At 51.1% G+C, this 17,253-nt stretch overlaps 2 long non-coding RNA genes across 2 annotated transcripts in view; one reads left to right on the forward strand and one right to left on the reverse strand.

Moving 5' to 3' along the window:
- Window positions 1-744: 744 nt before the first annotated feature.
- LOC310845134 overlaps window positions 745-17,253 on the reverse strand; it is a 71,413-nt gene continuing 54,904 nt past the window's right edge. Inside the window, exons 2-3 of the long non-coding RNA XR_014564499.1 lie at window positions 2,033-3,720; window positions 745-1,976 (exon numbers count right to left, since the gene is read on the reverse strand). This is a non-coding gene — a long non-coding RNA (uncharacterized lncRNA). The remainder of the gene's footprint in view (window positions 1,977-2,032; window positions 3,721-17,253) is intronic.
- On the forward strand, window positions 9,656-12,024 carry LOC310845107. Its single transcript, XR_014564463.1, has 2 exons — window positions 9,656-10,092; window positions 10,338-12,024. It is a non-coding gene; the product is annotated as an uncharacterized lncRNA (long non-coding RNA).

Genomic DNA, 17,253 nt, shown 5'->3' on the forward strand with positions numbered 1-17,253 from the left:
AAGGCCTTTCTCTAGGTCCTGCCACCCTCGCAGGCGTTCTTAGGGGAGAAGCAGGACAGGGCCTTCTCAGTGGTGGCTCCCCCGGACAACTTTGCAATCCCCTCCCTGCAGAAGCCAGCTGGGCTCCCTCCTTGCTATCCTTCCTTTGATAGGTAAAGACTTCTTTGTTCCAACAGGCTTTCCGGAACTGTTTTTGAGGAAAGGGCTGGTTGCTGTGCTATTTTTATTGTGATGGCGTGTGTGTTTTAATGGAGTGTTGTGTGGTTTAATAATAATTATTATTTTATTATTTATGTCTCGCCCCTCTGGCTGGGTTTCCCTAGCCACTCTGGGAGGTTCACAGTATATATAAAAACATAATAAAACATCAAACATTAAAAAACAGATTATCTTATACAGACCATAAATAAACCAATAGAAAATAATGGTGATAATGAATAATAATAATAATAATAATAATAATAATAATAATAATAAACGTTTACAGTTAACAGTGGTACCTCGGGTTACATACGCTTCAGGTTACATACGCTTCAGGTTACAGACTCCGCTAACCTAGAAATAGTGCCTCAGGTTAAGAACTTTGCTTCAGGATGAGAACAGAAATCATCCTCTGGCGGCGTGGCAGCAGCAGGAGGCCCCATTAGCTAATGTGGTGCTTCAGGTTAAGAACAGTTTCAGGTTAAGAACGGACCTCCGGAACAAATTATGTACTTAACCAGAAGTACCACTGTATACCCAAATTTTAAAAACCACCAAACTCAACTAAACATTTAACCAACACCAACCCAGCAAAAACAAAATTTTAATTCAATGTTCAATTGCTTTTTAATGTCTGCGTTTTTAGCTGTCCCTATCTTGTCCGTTAGCCACCTTGAGTCCCTGTCAGGGCAAAAGGCAGGATGTAAATAAATAAACAATCATCATCATCATCAGTGCTATTCTCTTTTCTTAGAAGAAAAAAAGGTGCCGGGACTCACATGAAGTTGTTACAGTTAAGTGGCAGTTTTAACATTTGGGGTTGGGGGGAAAGTGTGCCAGAAAGATTGGGCGCTCTAAGTACACAGAATTATAGCCTTGTAGAGTCGGAAGGGACCCGAGGGTCATCTAGTCCAACCCGCTGCAATGCAGGAATCTCACCACTAGGCCACACTGCCTATTAAACATTCCCGGTGCAGCTTTTTCTAGCGATGAGCCAGGTGCGGAGGAGATTGGCAGAGGGAGAGAAATGGGATGTCAAGAAAATCAGATGAGAAGGAGGGAACGAACGAGGGCGGAGGGCAGGATGAGGATCCAGGAAAGAATGAGACTGGAGTGGGTGAGTCAGAGCGGAGGAGGCCTGGCAAGGCAGACAGGCGAGGTGCCTTGTTTGTTTGCCATCTCCAGCGTTACGGTTGCCACCCAGCGCTCCCTGCCCGCCTGAGGTGCCTCCCCTGCTGTTTACGGGAGAGGAGGGCGGCTGCTGGCCTTGCCATGCAAGTTAAAAATATCTCCGTTCCTTGCGGAAGCCGAACAAAGATCCAGCAGGATGGAGGAGGGGAGAAGGCTGCTGCCATCAGATTTCCGTTCCCAGGATTATCCCCTGGAAAATCACCCCCCAGAAGGTGCTCCCCACCCACCCTAGACAGAGGCCTTGTCCCGCAGGCCGCTCGGGAAGGGAGACCTGGAGCTAGAGAGCCTTGGGGGCAGGATGCGACCAAGCCAAGCGCTCCTTTCCGCACAAGGGAGAGCTGGCCGCCACAGATCTCTTGTTTTACTGCGGCCTCCCCCAAGCTGGCGCTCTCCAGATGGGAGCTTTAGTTCAGCTGGGAGTTGTGGTCCAAAACATCCAGAGAGAACTGCTTGGGAGTTTTAGTGCAGCTGGGAGTTGTGGTCCAAAATATCCAGAGAGAACTGCTTGGGAGTTTTAGTTCAGCTGGGAGTTTTGGTCCAGAACATCTGGAGGGAACTGCTCGGGAGTTTTAGTCCAGCTGGGACTTGTGGTCCAAAACATTTGGAGGGAAGTGCTTGGAAGTTGTAGTCCAGCTGGGACTTGTGGTCCAAAACATCTGGAGGGAACTGCTTGGAAGTTGTAGTTCAGCTGGGAGTTGTGGTCCAAAACATCTGGAGGGAACTGCTTGGGAGTTGTAGTTCAGCTGGGAGTTGTGGTCCAAAACATCTGGAGGGAACTGCTTGGGAGTTTTAGTCCAGCTGGGAGTTTTAGTCCAGAACATCTGGAGGGAACTGCTCAGGAGTTTTAGTTCAGCTGGGACTTGTGGTCCAAAACATCTGGAGGGAACTGCTTGGGAGTTGTAGTTCAGCTGGGAGTTGTGGTCCAAAACATCCAGAGAGAACTGCTTGGGAGTTTTAGTTCAGCTGGGAGTTGTGGTCCAAAACATCTGGAGGGAACTGCTTGGGAGTTGTAGTTCAGCTGGGAGTTGTGGTCCAAAACATCTGGAGGGATCTGCTTGGGAGTTGTAGTTCAGCTGGGAGTTGTGGTCCAAAACATCTGGAGGGAACTGCTTGGGAGTTTTAGTTCAGCTGGGGCTTGTGGTCCAAAACATCTGGAGAACACTGCTTGGGAGTTTTAGTGCAGCTGTAATCCAGAACCTCCAGAGGGGACCAGCTGAAGGTGAAGCCTCTTTTGGAGGAATGCCTCAGAGTTGCTTTAGCTGTGATTCCTGCACGGCCGGGGGTTGGACTAGATGAGCCTTGGGGTCCCTTGCGACTAAAGCGTGGAAAGAGGATGTTGGTGACTCAGCCATACATCCTCCATCACTTTCCAGTGCGGGAAGCAGATCTTGGTGCTGCTTGCAAAGCCTCTAAACTGCAACCCAGATTTTCCAGGGACAGTGTACTGTAGTGGTTAGCGCAAGGGTTCTCAAATTCTTTTTCTCCGGGCCAGTTCTGGGGGAAAAAATTTGCTTGCGCCACCGTGATTTTTAAAATATATTGGTAAGATATTAGGAAACAACTCCCAGCAGTGCTTGATTTATAACTCAGAACACAACTCTTTTATAATATGAACGTGGGATGCCCAGAAAATATAAAACAAATACATAAAAGCATTCCCAAAATATAATTATAAATGAGTCTTCTCCAGCCTTCTGTTCAAATGTCCTCAGGATTGTCCTTAGTATCACTTGATCATCTTGCTCGCACTTTGAAAACACATCTATCCATATTCCGCAAATAAATATAAATATTTTAAAACATATATTCTATGCTACTCTGAAATGTTTAAATGTTTCCTTGATTGTCCTTGAATCTTTCTGCCGCACCTTCCCATCCCCTCCTTCCACGCCAGGGTGCTGCTGGTAAAGTGTAAGTGCATCAGACTACGAACCGGGAGACCAGGGTTCGAATCCTGACTCGGCCATGAAGTTCGCTTGGGTGCCTGTCACTGCCACTCAACCTAACCTACCTTGCAGGGTTGATAAAAATGGGGAAGTGGACCATTTACACCCCCTTTGAGCTCCTTAGAGGAAAAGGTGATACGTAAATTAGTAAATAGATTTTGAAGCCTCGTGCAACACAGGCCACACTAACATGATGCATTGTTTGGATCCGATTGATGCTCAAACAGACCTTAAGTTCTGGACCTTGTTGCTCTCTTTATTTTGCTGTTGTCTGGGCCACGTTCCTTGCCAGGTTAAATCCTTTTGTCGGCTACCCTTCTTTTGCAATTGCTGGAGGGGAACAAGCAGCTTTCATCAATATGCGGATGACACCCAGCTCTACCTCTTTCGAATCAGAACCAGTGAAGGTGGTGAAGGTCCTGTGTGAGTGCCTGGAGGCGGTTGGAGGATGGATGGCGGCTAACGGATTGAGGTTGAATCCTGACAAGACAGAAGTACTGTTCTTGGGGGACAGGGGGTGGGCGGGTGGGGGGGGGACTCTCTGGTCCTGAATGGGGTAACTGTGCCCCTGAAGGACCAGGTGCGCAGCCTGGGAGTCATTCTGGACTCACAGCTGTCCATGGAGGTGCAGGTCAATTCTGTGTCCAGGGCAGCTGTCTACCAGCTCCATCTGGTACGCAGGATGAGACCCTCCCTGCCCGTGGACTGTCTTGCCAGAGTGGTGCATGTTCTGGTTATCTCCCGCTTGGACTACTGCAATGCGCTCTACCTGGGGCTACCTTTGAAGGTGACCCAGAAACTGCAATTAATCCAGAATGCGGCAGCTAGATTGGTGACTGGGAATGGCTGCCGAGACCATATAACACCGGTCCTCATTGGCTCCCAGTCTGTTTCCGAGCACAATTCAAAGTGTTGGTGCTGACCTTTAAAGCCCTAAACAGCCTCTGTCCAGTATACCTGAAGGGGCGTCTCCACCCCCATCGTTCTGCCCGGACACTGAGGTCCAGCACCAAGGGCCTTCTGGCAGTTTCCTCACTGCGAGAAGTTGGTTACAGGGAACCAGGCAGAGGACCTTCTTGGTGGTGTCACCTGCCCTGTGGAACTCCCTCCCACCAGATGTCAAACAACAACTACCAGACTTTTAGATGACATCTGAAGGCAGCCCTGTTTAGGGAAGCTTTTAAACTTTAATAGGTTATTGTATTTTAGTGTTTTGTTGGAAGCCGCCCAGAGTGGCTGGGGAAGCCCAGCCAGATGGGCCTGGTATGAATAATAATTCATCATTATTATTATTATATTATTATTTCAACCATGCCAAGCTCACCGTGTGGCTGCAGGGAAGAGACAAAGGGCAACAAATTTTCTCAGGAACAATGCAAAGGAGAAGCAGAATTGGGGAATAAAGAGAAAATGGGAGTCGGCGGAGCAGCTGGGAGCAGCAGTCTTTCCTGTTTCCTGGAGATTTTGCGGTGACTCAGGGGAGGCCAGCAGAGCGCTAGAAAAGCTCCCCCAAATGGATTTTGCAAAGCTAGCTGCAAAAAACCGGGGTGCTTTGCATGGCTTGGCTTCTGCATCCCGGGCAGATTTTCAAAACCGCCGCCACCTGCTCAACCCTGCAAATCCAGAGATTACGCAGAATCCACTGGATAATCGGGTCAGGCAGATGTCCCGATGGAATTTGCAGCCATCACCATTATTATATATTAAATTTGTACGTTGCCCGTCATCACAACGTAAAAATACAAAATGAGAACACACGTCGCAGAACGAAACAAAAACAAACCAGCAACCCACCTCCTGGAAACCCAATTAAAAGGCCATAGGACTTATAATAAAGAAATGTTTTTGCCTGGTGCCTAAAGATGTATTGTTATTTTATATTATTTATTAAATATTTGTGTACCACCCTATACCCGTGGACCTCAGGGCAGTTTGCAACATAAAATCACAATATAATGTATAATGAAGGCACCAGGTGAGGCTACTTGGGGAGAGCATTCCATAAACTTGGCAGGGGGTTGGACTCGATGGCCCTTGTGGTCTCTTCCAACTCTATGATTCTAAATGGGGAGTCACCACAGAAAAGGCCCTGTTCTTGTGTTGCCACCCTCCAGACCTCTTATGGAAGAGACAAATGAGGAAGGGAGAGAGGGGAGCCCACTTCCTGGGGCACTTTCAGGCTGCGGCAAATTTCATTGCAGGCTGGCAAATTCAGGTGGCACAATTTTAGTCTGTTGGGAGCAAATCCTGGGAGCACTTCTTGGGTTCGGAGGTGCAATTGTTTCTTTGCTGGAAGGGGGTTCAAAGAATTTAGGGCAGCTCCCATTCCTTCACGGGAGAGCCCCATAAACCTATTATGGGATAGCCCCATGGGAAGAGGGTGCATGAGAGGTGTTGTTTCCAAAGCCATTCCACCTGTTTCCAAAGCCACCCCCCCTTTTTTGTGGTGGTGGAGTCAGTTAAAACCTTCAAGGAATGACCACAATGCAGGTCTTTTATGATGTAAAGAGGTGGAAAAAATTCACTGGAGGGGCCATTTCCTCTTGCCATTGTTTACTGGGAAGGGAGGAAGCAGGAAGGAGAGGGGTTCAAATGGGATGATGGCAAAACCACAGGGGGGAGGATTCCTTTTTTAAAAAGGGAGAATTAGGGGGCAGGGGGCAAAAGGGCTTTCCATTTTTCCACGAAACAGTGAAGATAAATGAACTCAACTTCCTTTGAATATGCCACTCTTGAAAAGGCAGGATGCAAACTTTTCAGCTTTTTGAGTTTTGAATAATGCAAAATCATCCTCTGCGCTAGATTAAAAGAAAGATGCAAGCAGCGTCCATTGGGTGTACGTTTTGTAGGGCAGCCATGGGCCCTCCCTGTGGGGTTGGACCAAGGCCCCAAACAAAATGCAAAGCCTTTCCGATAGAAAACTGGAACCTTCCTCCCTGACATGCTACTTTTCTGCTTGCGAGGATTTTTTAAAAAAAGATTATTTAAATGGAGGAAGAAGCCCTTGGTTGTGTAATTTGGAAGTGGCGCAGTCCTGCCGTGTCTGGTGGGAATTGTAGTTCAACCACTTTGGGAGTTGCATTTTTTAAAAAGAGGGAATTGGAGCAGGTGTTCAAATCCCCACTGGGCCATCATTTGGGGCAACCAAAATTATCAAAGGGATGGAGGGATTCCCCTAAGAACGAAAAGGTCGCAGCATTTGGGACTTTTCGGCTCAAAGGCAGGTAAAAGATAAATAATAATTAAAAAATTATACATAGCGTGCAGAAAGTGGCTAGAGAAAAATGATCATCCTGTTTTCGTAATGCTAGAACTCCAGGGTATCGCATGAAGCTGAAAGTTTCAGGACAGATAAAAGGCCTTAATTCATGCGGCGTGGGGTTGAACTGTGGAACTCACTGCCACAAGAAGCAGCAACGGCTACCAACTTGGATAGCTTTAAAAGAAGAAAAGAGAAATTCATGGAGGATAAGGCTAATACTTCCCCATACATATTCTAGGGCAGAAACTCACATTTTCCGTTGTCTCGCCCTCCTTTCCCTTCCCCACTGTCTGTCTGTCTATCACCTATCATCTATCTATCTATCTATCTATCTATCTATCTATCTATCTATCTATCTATACCTATCTATATTGTAAGCTCCTTGGGGCAAGTCCTCATTTCTCTCGCTCTACGGCAGGGCTGGAGGGACTCCTCTGTGATCTGCTCCCTGCTTCTGCAGAATTCCCGCTGCCATTTGGCACTTACAAATTTTGCACTCTGAATCTCTCGAGACATCGCTGTGTTTGGGAATCACAAGCAGGCAGCTCTGGCTAAAGCGCATGAGAGGCGCATGAGGCCCACTGCAAATCAGGAGACAGCTTGGAAAGATCTCCCTCTCCTGTGGCTTTGTAAAAGGCCATCTCTCTCGATGGAGGAGCATAAATGCAAGAAACGGAAGAGTGAAAAGCCTTCATAAATATTGGGTAGCAATTCCTGCAAAAGATAGGTGCACTTGCGTGCTTAGTTAAAGGTAAAGGTAAGGGTAAAGGTACCCCTGCCCGTACGGGCCAGTCTTGACAGACTCTGGGGTTGTGCGCCCATCTCACTTAAGAGGCCAGGGGCCAGCGCTGTCCGGAGACACTTCCGGGTCACGTGGCCAGCGTGACAAAGCTGCATCTGGCGAGCCAGAGCCGCACACGGAAACGCTGTTTACCTTCCCGCTGGTAAGCGGTCCCTATTTATCTACTTGCACCCGGAGGTGCTTTCGAACTGCTAGGTTGGCAGGCGCTGGGACCGAGCAGCGGGAGCGCACCCCGCCGCAGGGATTCGAACCGCCGACCTTTCGATCGGCAAGTCCTAGGCGCTGAGGCTTTAACCCACAGCGCCACCTGCGTCCCGCGTGCTTAGTTACACAGCCATAAAGATGCATTTGCAAGGCAAAATGTGCTTTGACTACGGCCATGTTTGGGAGCTTGAGAAAGTCCCACCATCCTGAACCATGACTAAGGAGTTACTCATCCGGCTGGCAAGTGGGATAGGTGCCATCTTTTGAGGCCTTGCAGGCAGCAAACACCTCAGCGTGCAAGAAAAGGCTACCATAGTGTCCAGAGCTCTGCTACTGTTATCACATGACTTCATGGTCATCCCCCCCATTTTTTTGTGTGTGAATATCACTGCATGTAGAAAGCTAGCAAGTCAGGGAGAAAGGATCTAGCTTTCCAGCGGCAGGGCTCCGAGTTCCTGTAACAGCTCAGTGAATATATCAAAAATAAAACAAAAATAATACCCCTTGTCACATCCTCACAGCACACAGGACTTGTTTGCTTTTCCTGCTCAGCCTCTCCTGCACCTGCCACAGCAGCCATTTTGTATTCGGCCACAGCCATTTTGTTGTTATGCCCCGCATCTGCAGCGGCCCCACACCAGCCATTTTGCAACTGGCACCCACAGCGCTTCTAATTCCAAACCAATTCCAAAAAACCTGCCCCCCTGTGACCAGGAAAGAACCTGGGATTTTCTGTGGCATCCTCCAGATGCCCTTCTGGTGGCTTTTCGCATACCCCTGACAACAAGGAGGGGGCTTTAAACACAAAAGGACACGTCCAGGAGCTTTGCATTCCAGGAGCTTTGCATTCCGCTCTGTGCGCCCCACGGCCCTCGGGCTTGCTTGCCAAGCCAGCTCTCGCCCTGCAAGCCTTGGGAAGCCACTTGCTCCGGCCCCCGGCTCCTTCCCCAAGCCTTTTTTCAGCCCCCCGACGGCACAGGATCGCGGGCGCAACCTCCATTCATTCCGCCTGCCGTGCGCGCCGGCGGCCCCTAGTGGCGGACACGTCCCTTTGCAGGGAGAGCTCCGACTCTCCCCCCCCCTCCATCCTTCCGCCCCTCCCCGCGCTGCCAAGGACCACGCGGGACTCCTTTTGTGCACGTCCGAAACGTGCCGGGTATTAATAGCATCTGCCTGCTGGGCGGGAGGGGTCGGTGCCTGATAGCAGCAGGCAGGGAGGGCGAAGGGGGTGTCGGTTGTCAGGAGAAAGAACCAGCTGGGCGGGGAGGGGGCGATTTGCAAATGCTCCTCCGCCTTCCCCCCCGTCCTCTGGGCCAACATGTGCTTTAGCCTATATCCCTCCTGACCTGCTGCTGTTGCAGTTTCGGTGACGGGGCGGTGGGGGCCCGCAGGAGGTAAAGGGAAGCGGATCTTTGTACACCCCCCGAGGGGGCGGGGAGGCCCGCAGCAAAAGCTTGTTGCGAAACCCGAACGGGGCAAAGGCGAGCCTAGACGGGCCCGCCAGCTCGGTAAACCCAGCCAACCCCCCAAAAAACTCCAGATGTTGCTGCGGAACCTGCATTTTGCACGCGCACAGAAGCAACCTCCTGGATTTCCCCCCCCCCACAACAAAAACGAAGGGGGTATATTTAAAAGCGTTCTAATTCCGCGGCTAGATCAGCCGTCGATCCCAGCACTTTCTCACCCAAAGTGGCCAACAAAGGTGCCCTCGAATACCGTCCCCCTCAAAAATCAAGGCAGCGAGGCCTCTTATTCAGACGGGTAGACTACCCCTGTCCCCGGAGTCGCACTGAGCCGTCGTGGCTAGTAGCCTCGACCTCTACCGGCGACTGTGTCCCCCTGGCGCGCCCGTGTCGAACCCTCTTGAGCCGGTGCCCCAGTTCTGGAAGGGAACCGTGCCCCCATTTCAAACGGGCGCCCTTGGGTGATGGTGGTGTGCGGAAAAGGCGCTCTCCCGGCCGCGGCCGCTCTTTGCTCCGGGTGACCCCGAGTTGTCCTTTCCTCGCTGCTGCTGCTGCTGCTGCTGCTGCTACACGTGTGTGTGTGTGTTTGTGTGTGCGCGCGTGTGTCCTTGCGCTGTGCGCCCCGATCTGCTGCTCCCCCCGCAACCCAACCCACCGCATCAGGCAGCTCTTGGTGGAAATAGACGGGGGGGGGGGGAGAGAGAAGGGAGGGGGTCAGATTTAAAACACGCAGGACGCTGGAAACGAAGAGAAGGCAGCACGAGAGAGGAAGGGAGACGAACGAGAAGGATTTGGGGGGAATGGACGGGAGGGGGAGAGAAGGAGGCCCGGTCTCCGAGAAGATTGCGGGGAGCCCGGACCCGCCGACGCCGTCGAGGCGGGTTGGAGAGGGGGCCCATTGGGCAGCCCTGAACAGCGCCCCAGAGGAGAGAAAGGGGGACGGGACGGCCTCCGGGCGCCCCTCGATCCTTCCTCGCGGGAAATCCGACGGCCCTTCGCTGCAGAAAGTCCGTTTTGCGTAAGGTGGGGAGACGGACGCGCGAAGGAAGCCATCTTGCCTCGCCCTGGGCTCCCTCGGAAGGATCTCGGGGTCTCCTTTGCTCGCTAGAGGAGTCTCGGGGGGCGCGAGGTGGTGGTCGCTCTTTGAGCTGGTGGGGGTTGGATGCAGGGGCCACCCATTAGATGCCTTCCCGGGGGGTGTGCAAAAAGCCAGGTTTGTGTGCTGGGAAAAGCCAGAGCAGCGCGTCTCCTTTTATTTTCCTGCCCAGGCAAATGCGCCAAGGCGAGGTCGCCTTTGCGTCTTGAGAATCCTTTATATATGCGTCTTTTTAGAAACGAAGGAGTCGAGGGGTTGTTCTTGTTCCTTGCCAATTTCCGCAGGTAAGTATGCCTCCGATTTATTGTCTCTTCGCCTCCCTCGCCCCTCCAAATACTGTTCTCTGCACTCCGACCTGTTTTTCCATCCCTCATATTCGTCCCGCCACCCGCACCTCCGATTATACATCACCAACAATGTCTTATTATTTAACAAGCTCTCCTTTGGGTATCGTCCGTGGGGCTAAAACGCCACGTCTAGCTCCAATTTCACTGTGCACGGACAAACCACGCCGCCTCCCTCGCTGACTCTTTTTTAATTCTATGTTGAGGATTGATTCCATTCTACAGATGAGCAACTGAGGATGACTGGCTAGCTTTCTGCCAAAGAGGGGGTTTGTGGGCTTGAAGGGAGTTTTCCTAAAATTGCCCCCTCCATTTCCCGTCTGTTCCCCTTTCCCAACATCCCTTACATGGCAATGTTAATAAAAAATGCGCGTTGCATTAGCTTCCGTGGCCCCAAGACTGGTTATTATTTCCATTAATTGATGCCATGAGTGGCGTTCTGCAGGTTAACTTGAAGCAAGATCCCGGATCATCTGCCCCGATGACCTTACAATCTGAACAATCGCCATGAAAGAGGAGTGTAAAAAGACGGGGTGACTTTTTTTGGGGGGGGTCTGCTTTCAGCGCCTTTGTACCTTTTAGCTTGTGGAGGCTACAAGGTGCAAAGAGAAGCTGCTCATTTTTGGGGTGCCGGTTTGGATGTGGGGAGCCAGGCGTTGAACCTCTGCCCGGGCAGCCGCGGCGCGCTCCCCGGGCAAAACTGCGCGCTCTCGCCCCCGCCATTTCTGCCGGTTTAACGTGAAGCTGGAAGAGAAGCGGGCGGGGTAAACGTCGAGCAAAGAGCAGCATTGTTTTCGGGTGGCGAAGCCACGAGGCTTGTGTCGGATGATCGGGTTCCCAAGAGTCCCATTTTTTAGCCCGGAATGCGGCATCGTGAGAGCGCAGCACAGCGAGCAGAAGAGGAACCATTTTGAAACCAAAAGTCCCCTTTTCGTTGTTGTTGCTTAGCGTAGATTTTACAGATGGGGGTTTCAAGCGAGGGAGAGGGGAAGCAGGCCGGTTTTCAGTCGCGAAAACAGCCCTTCGGAGACATCCCGGGTCAAAACGCAGGGGTGGGTTCAGGCGCGCTTAGAGCAGCGCGCCGTGCGAAGCCTCTCCAAATGACCAGCGATTGCAGAGGCTGTCCTGCAATTGTGGCTTTTTAAGTCTGGGTTCACCCCCGACTACTCCAGATCTCCATTTTTTAGGCTGGTCTCGGAAACGTGCTTAGGGAGGAAGCCCCATGGAAACCGACGAGATTTACTTCGGCGTAAGCCCGTTTACCCTTGCGCTGCTTTTATTTGGAATGTGTCGCTTTGGAAAGGAAGCATGCGGAGGAAGCGCTTCAAAAGGGAGCTTTTACAAGTTGTTTTTCCCATGCAAAAAGAGGATCTATTTGAGCTTCTGGAAAAGACAGAAAGCGGGTCGTGCGTAACAGTCCCCGCTGCGCATTCTTCCTAAGGTTTCAGCTGTCCCCCGTAGCGCGAAGGGGCTGCGACCGCTGGGTGCGCACTTATTAAAACCAAATTAATGTCATTTGTTTTCATTCGTGTTCTGCTTCTGTTGCCAAACGAAGCTGGCTTTCAGTACAGAGTGCGCGCACCCCTAAAAAGGACCCTGGGAAGCGTAGTTCGCGCTGCGCTACAACTCCCGGCGCACTACAGCTCCCAGGATTTTTCGATGCGGGAGGGGACGTGCTTTGAGTGTCGGGGTGCAAACAGCTTGAACAGGAGTTCGTAAGTGGGGAGCTGCCCGCCCCACTTTACCCCTCCTGCTCCCACCACAACAGCCACCCCAGCAAGGAACCTGGAGTCGCACCCCGGCCCGTGGGGTGGGGCGTGGCGAGGTTATTTTCCAGCAGCAGAGGCTCGGCCGGGCTGCCTTCTGCAAGGAAACAAAAGAGGCACGTATGGCGTAATGGAAAAATACATGGGGGGGGAGGAGGGTTGTACCATCGCGGCTCGACGGGAGGGAGGGAAGGGAGAGGCTGGCCGAGCGGCTGCCGTCCAAGTTTCGAGGGGGAGGCCCGGCGAAGCGCGAGGAATGCGCTCCTCTCTTTTCCCTCCTCCCGGAGCTCAGCCCCCCCCCCTGCAAGCGTTGTTCACAGCTGCGCTGGGAGGCGCGTGCACGAATAAATAGGTTCGGGGGCGGAGGTTGCAGCTGCTTGCTGGGAGCGCGTGCGCGCGCGTTGGCTTCATGGAGGAATCTAAGCGCCGGTTGTACGGAGGGAAGATGCGCAGAGGGAGATTTGGAGCTAGGAATCCCCACCTTTCTGAGCACTTACTTACAGGGTGGGGGCAGGCAGGCAAGCACCCCACAAAGTGGGATCCAGATTTTCAGCCTTGGTGGTTTGGAGCGGCTCTGCTCTCCAATCCTGCCACCTCGGTTGTCCCATCTGTAAAATGGGACCAAAAGAGTAGGCGACTTCACAGAGCTTTGGTGAGAAAGTGGGCATCTTGGGGAAGGGAGGAGCAGGAAGCCTCCCCCCTTTTTTTAAATGGCCACAGGGTAGTAGATAATATCATGAATCATTGGGGAGGGGGTGCTGTTGAGAGTCATTCCTTCACCGGTTATTTCTGCACTGTTCAACGCAAGAGGTCCTTCCTGCTGGAGCCTTCTCAAGCTCACAACACCCCCCCACCCAATGAAAAAGAAAGAACCGCAACTGCCAAGAGATAGTTGGCCAACTGTGAACACAACACACATGGCAGCTCAGTGGAACCTCTTTGTCCATAGGCAGTCTACGGGCTTCGGCAGGGGGTGGCCGTCCAAATTCCCTGCTAGTAGTCTTCCCAGAGGTATCCGCCCTCTGTTGCAAACAGGACATGGGACCAGAGGGACCCCTGAGCTAGCCCAGCTGAGCTATGGAGACGACTGGGAGAGTGCATTACCCCACACGTGACAAGAGGCACTTGCAATGCACACAGATGTTGGCAACAAATGAGAGGTGTGGGCGGGAGCACTTTTGGGGAGAGGCGGGGGAGGAAAATTTGGCTGAGACCAGAAGGGATATGGAAATCTGCGAGGGTGACTCACCTGCTCAACCTGGAAAATACTACAGCAGCAGGAAGGGGGGAGTGGTTCCCATTGGGCTTGGCTGCACTTCAGATTTCCCCTATCTGGAACTCTGTGTTGTGTTCCACAACTCTATTGTGTGTGTTCATGCATGCTTGTGGGTTTCAGTGCACAAAGCTTTAAAAATAACCCAAGCTCACCAAATCGGGTGGTTTAACTTTGTCGTTACCTGCTTAGAAAAGAAACTTTATTATTATTATTATTAGTATTATTTGATTGATTAAATTTATATACCACCCTATACTCGCAGGTATCATGTACATACAGAATAAAATCAAAATATAAAACTACAAAATCCATAATCAAAATAAAAACGACAGCAACCCAATAACACCCCAATTTTATTTTATTTTAAGACCATAGGAGTTTGGGCTAGATGAGTCAGGAGGGTATTTTTGGGGTTGGGTAAGAAGTACAAAAGAGGGACGTGGGTGGCGCTGTGGGTTAAACCACAGAGCCTAGGACTTGCTGATCAGAAGGTCGGCGGTTTGAATCCCTGCGATGGGGTGAGCTCCCGTCACTCGGTCCCTGCTCCTGCCCACCTAGCAGTTTGAAAGCACACCAGTGCAAGTAGATAAATAGGTACCGCTCCAGCAGGAAGGTAAACGGCATTTCCGTGCGCTGCTCTGGTTCGCCAGAAGCGGCTTAGTCACGCTGGCCACATGACCCGGAAGCTGTACGTCGGCTCCCTTGGCCAGTAAAGCGAGATGAGCACCGCAACCCCAGAATCGGCCACGACTGGACCTAATGGTCAGGGGTCCCTTTACCTTTAAGGAGTACAAAACCAGGAAGGGTGTTTTTTAGTCTCTCTGTCTTTCTCCACCCTCTTTTCAAATGATTTGGGGCGGGCAGAGATTGGGAGCAAGGCAAGGGCGGGGAGGGAGCCTGGGCCAAAAGCCCCCAGTGGAAACCAGAGGTGGGGGGGGGGGAGAACAGAGGGTGCCCCCCTTATTCCTGGGGAACAGCCCTCGCAGCATCCTTTCTGGGCATCTCCAGGTAGGGCTGCAAATCCACCTGTGGAATCTGCCAGTCAGAATAGACAAAACTGGGACCTAGATAGACCTGGGGGTCGATGTTTCTTAGGGGGCAGAGAAAAGAGCCCAGGACAAATCATGGGGTAATGTTGGTGGCATCAGCAGAACAACTTCTCTGCTACCCTTCCCTATCTCGCTTCCTCCTTTCTCTCGCCGGCTTAAATTTAGATTGTAAGCTCCTCCGGGCGGGGACCTTTCTGTTCCCCTTTTGCTCACAACACTCCGCAAGCGCTGGTGAGATAAGTTTCCCCAAAGCCCGTGAGGCAGGGGGAGGCCTTCCGCTTGTGGGGCTGATACAAATATCCTCTCTGTAAGGCCCTCGGGGTTAAGCGGAGACAGAAGGAGCTGGCGCCACAAAATGCCAAGAAAGCATGCGCTTGTTGTGCACTGACGGTGCAAAACGGCCGGGAAAGTCGGATTGGGGTTGGAGGTTCTTCCCCCCTACTGAAGCCTTGCAGGGGCTTCTCCACCCCCTGTCCTCTTGACGGCTGGAGCCGTGGGGAAAGGTCAGTTTCCCTGACCTCCAGGCCGCGAGCCGATCATGCAGCAACCCCACTGACTGGACAGAATCAGCCACAAGGGACGCTCTGTGACCTGCGGCGTCCGAAGCCTGTGGGAAGGAAGCAGTTTTGTGTGGACATAAATGGGCTGCTAAATCGAAGGCCTGCTGCCTGCCTGCCTCTGCTGCGGGCAGACTACGTATCCCAGCATGCTGCGCTTTCCTGTGAGTCATATGGCAGACCATTTTGAGATGGCCCAGCCCCTGGGTGTCCATTTCATGCGCTCTGACCATAGCAATTGCCTGTGACAGAAGGCCGGCATGTTTTTTGTCCTTTCGAGTTGAAGCCCATCCCTGCATGGCTGCATTCCTTCCGAGTTCTTGATGCCTTGGAGAGGGAAGCTTTTTAACATTTAATGTTTGTTTGTTTTTGCTTTAATTTTTTTTTATTATTATTCATTTTCGTTCATTACATACATCTCAGATTCTTAACATTTACTATATATTCCTCCCTCCCTCCCTCCCTCCCTCCCTTCCAAGGCTGCCCTCAACTTGCGTTTCCGGTTTGTTTTATATTTTCACCCGCTTTGCTATCTCTCAACAGAAAAAGATACTAATAACATCAAACCTTAAAAACATACAAATAAAATTAAATACACCATCGTATTTCACTATCTTCCAACCATTTTCTGATGCTAATAATGTGGATGTTTATTTAAATCCTGCCATCAAGTCTATTGCCTTTCTTTGTTTCTGCAAATATAATATGAATGGTTCCCAGTCTTTTTCAAAGTCTCTGTTGTCTTTTTCTCTTAGCCTTTCTGTCATTTTTGCCAGTTCTGCATAGTTCATCAACATCTCTTGCCGTTGTTCTTTAGTTGGTATTTCTCCAGTCTTCCAATTTTGTGCAATCAACGTTCTTGCTGCTGTAGTGGCATACATAAATAAAGTCCTCCTTTCTTTTGGTATGTCTTGACCTAAAATACCTAATGAAAAGGCTTCTGCGTTTTTTTTTGCAAAAGTTATTTTTAACATTTTCTTCAATTCAATTTAACGTTTAATGTTTTATTATGTTTTATATACAGTATATATTTTTATATGTTGGAAGCTGCCCAGAATGGCTGGGGCAACCCAGTCAGGTGGACAAGGTCCAAATAAATTATTATTATTATTAGACAGCTGACACGGTTATCACTGTGGCTTCTTGAATTCCTTGGTTGCAGATCTTCATGGCAAACAGGCTGCAGTCTGTGTTTGCTGTCTCCCTCTTTTTTTAATCTCAGCTTCCTCCCCTTTTAAAATATAATAATTCCCCCCTCTTAAAATATACCCAAGGCTTGGCAGAATTTGGAGTTTACCGGCTTGCCGGCAAAAGACAGCTGACCCGATTGCCCTTCCTGCTGGAGCAAAGATGCAATCTGGGCTTTTCGCGGAACGTTCTGTCCCTCTTGGAAAACTTGCCCTCTCCTGCCTCAGCCCCCCCCCCCCAATCCTGTCCAGCAAATGCTGTCGTTTGACCTACTTTGTGTCTCCCTTCTCATGCTTCCCTGCTTGACGTGAAAGAGGCAGCGTGACCCATTGGAGGAGGGCTGCCCCCCAGCTTGCTTGCGGGGGATATGTGGCCTTAAGAACTTATTTGTGGCTTTCAAGAATTGTTCTCCATCTTGGATCCCAAGTCGATGAGGAGCGGCTTTGGAAATACCCGACACACAAACGCAAAACTTGTGTTGGTTTTACCGCGCATTGACTCACCGATTGGTTTACTTATGGGCTCTTTGGTTTGGAGAAGGGGCTGAGAAGCCCCCCTCCCTGCTCCCAGAACTACAAGCCCCAGGATTCCTGGGGAGACGGGAGGCGTGTCCACCCCCTCACAGCGCAGTAACAGAATCACAGAACTGTAGGGTTGGAAGGGACCCTGGGGGTCATCCATCCCAACCCCCTTTAAGGCAGTCCTAAACATCTGCTCCAGTGGCAGTGGCATAGCGTGGGGGGTGCAGGGGGGGCCGGTGGCACCGGGCGCAACATCTGGGGGGCGCTCACTCGCACTTGAGTGCTAAAATCCACGGGTTAGGGGGCGCAAATTACTTGCCTTGCCCCGGGTGCTGACAACCCACGCTATGCCACTGTCCAGTGGTACCACTTCTTGGGGGGGATTAC

The sequence above is a fragment of the Podarcis gaigeae genome (assembly GCF_964106915.1).
Source record: "Podarcis gaigeae genome assembly, chromosome: 5".
NCBI lineage: Eukaryota > Metazoa > Chordata > Lepidosauria > Squamata > Lacertidae > Podarcis > Podarcis gaigeae.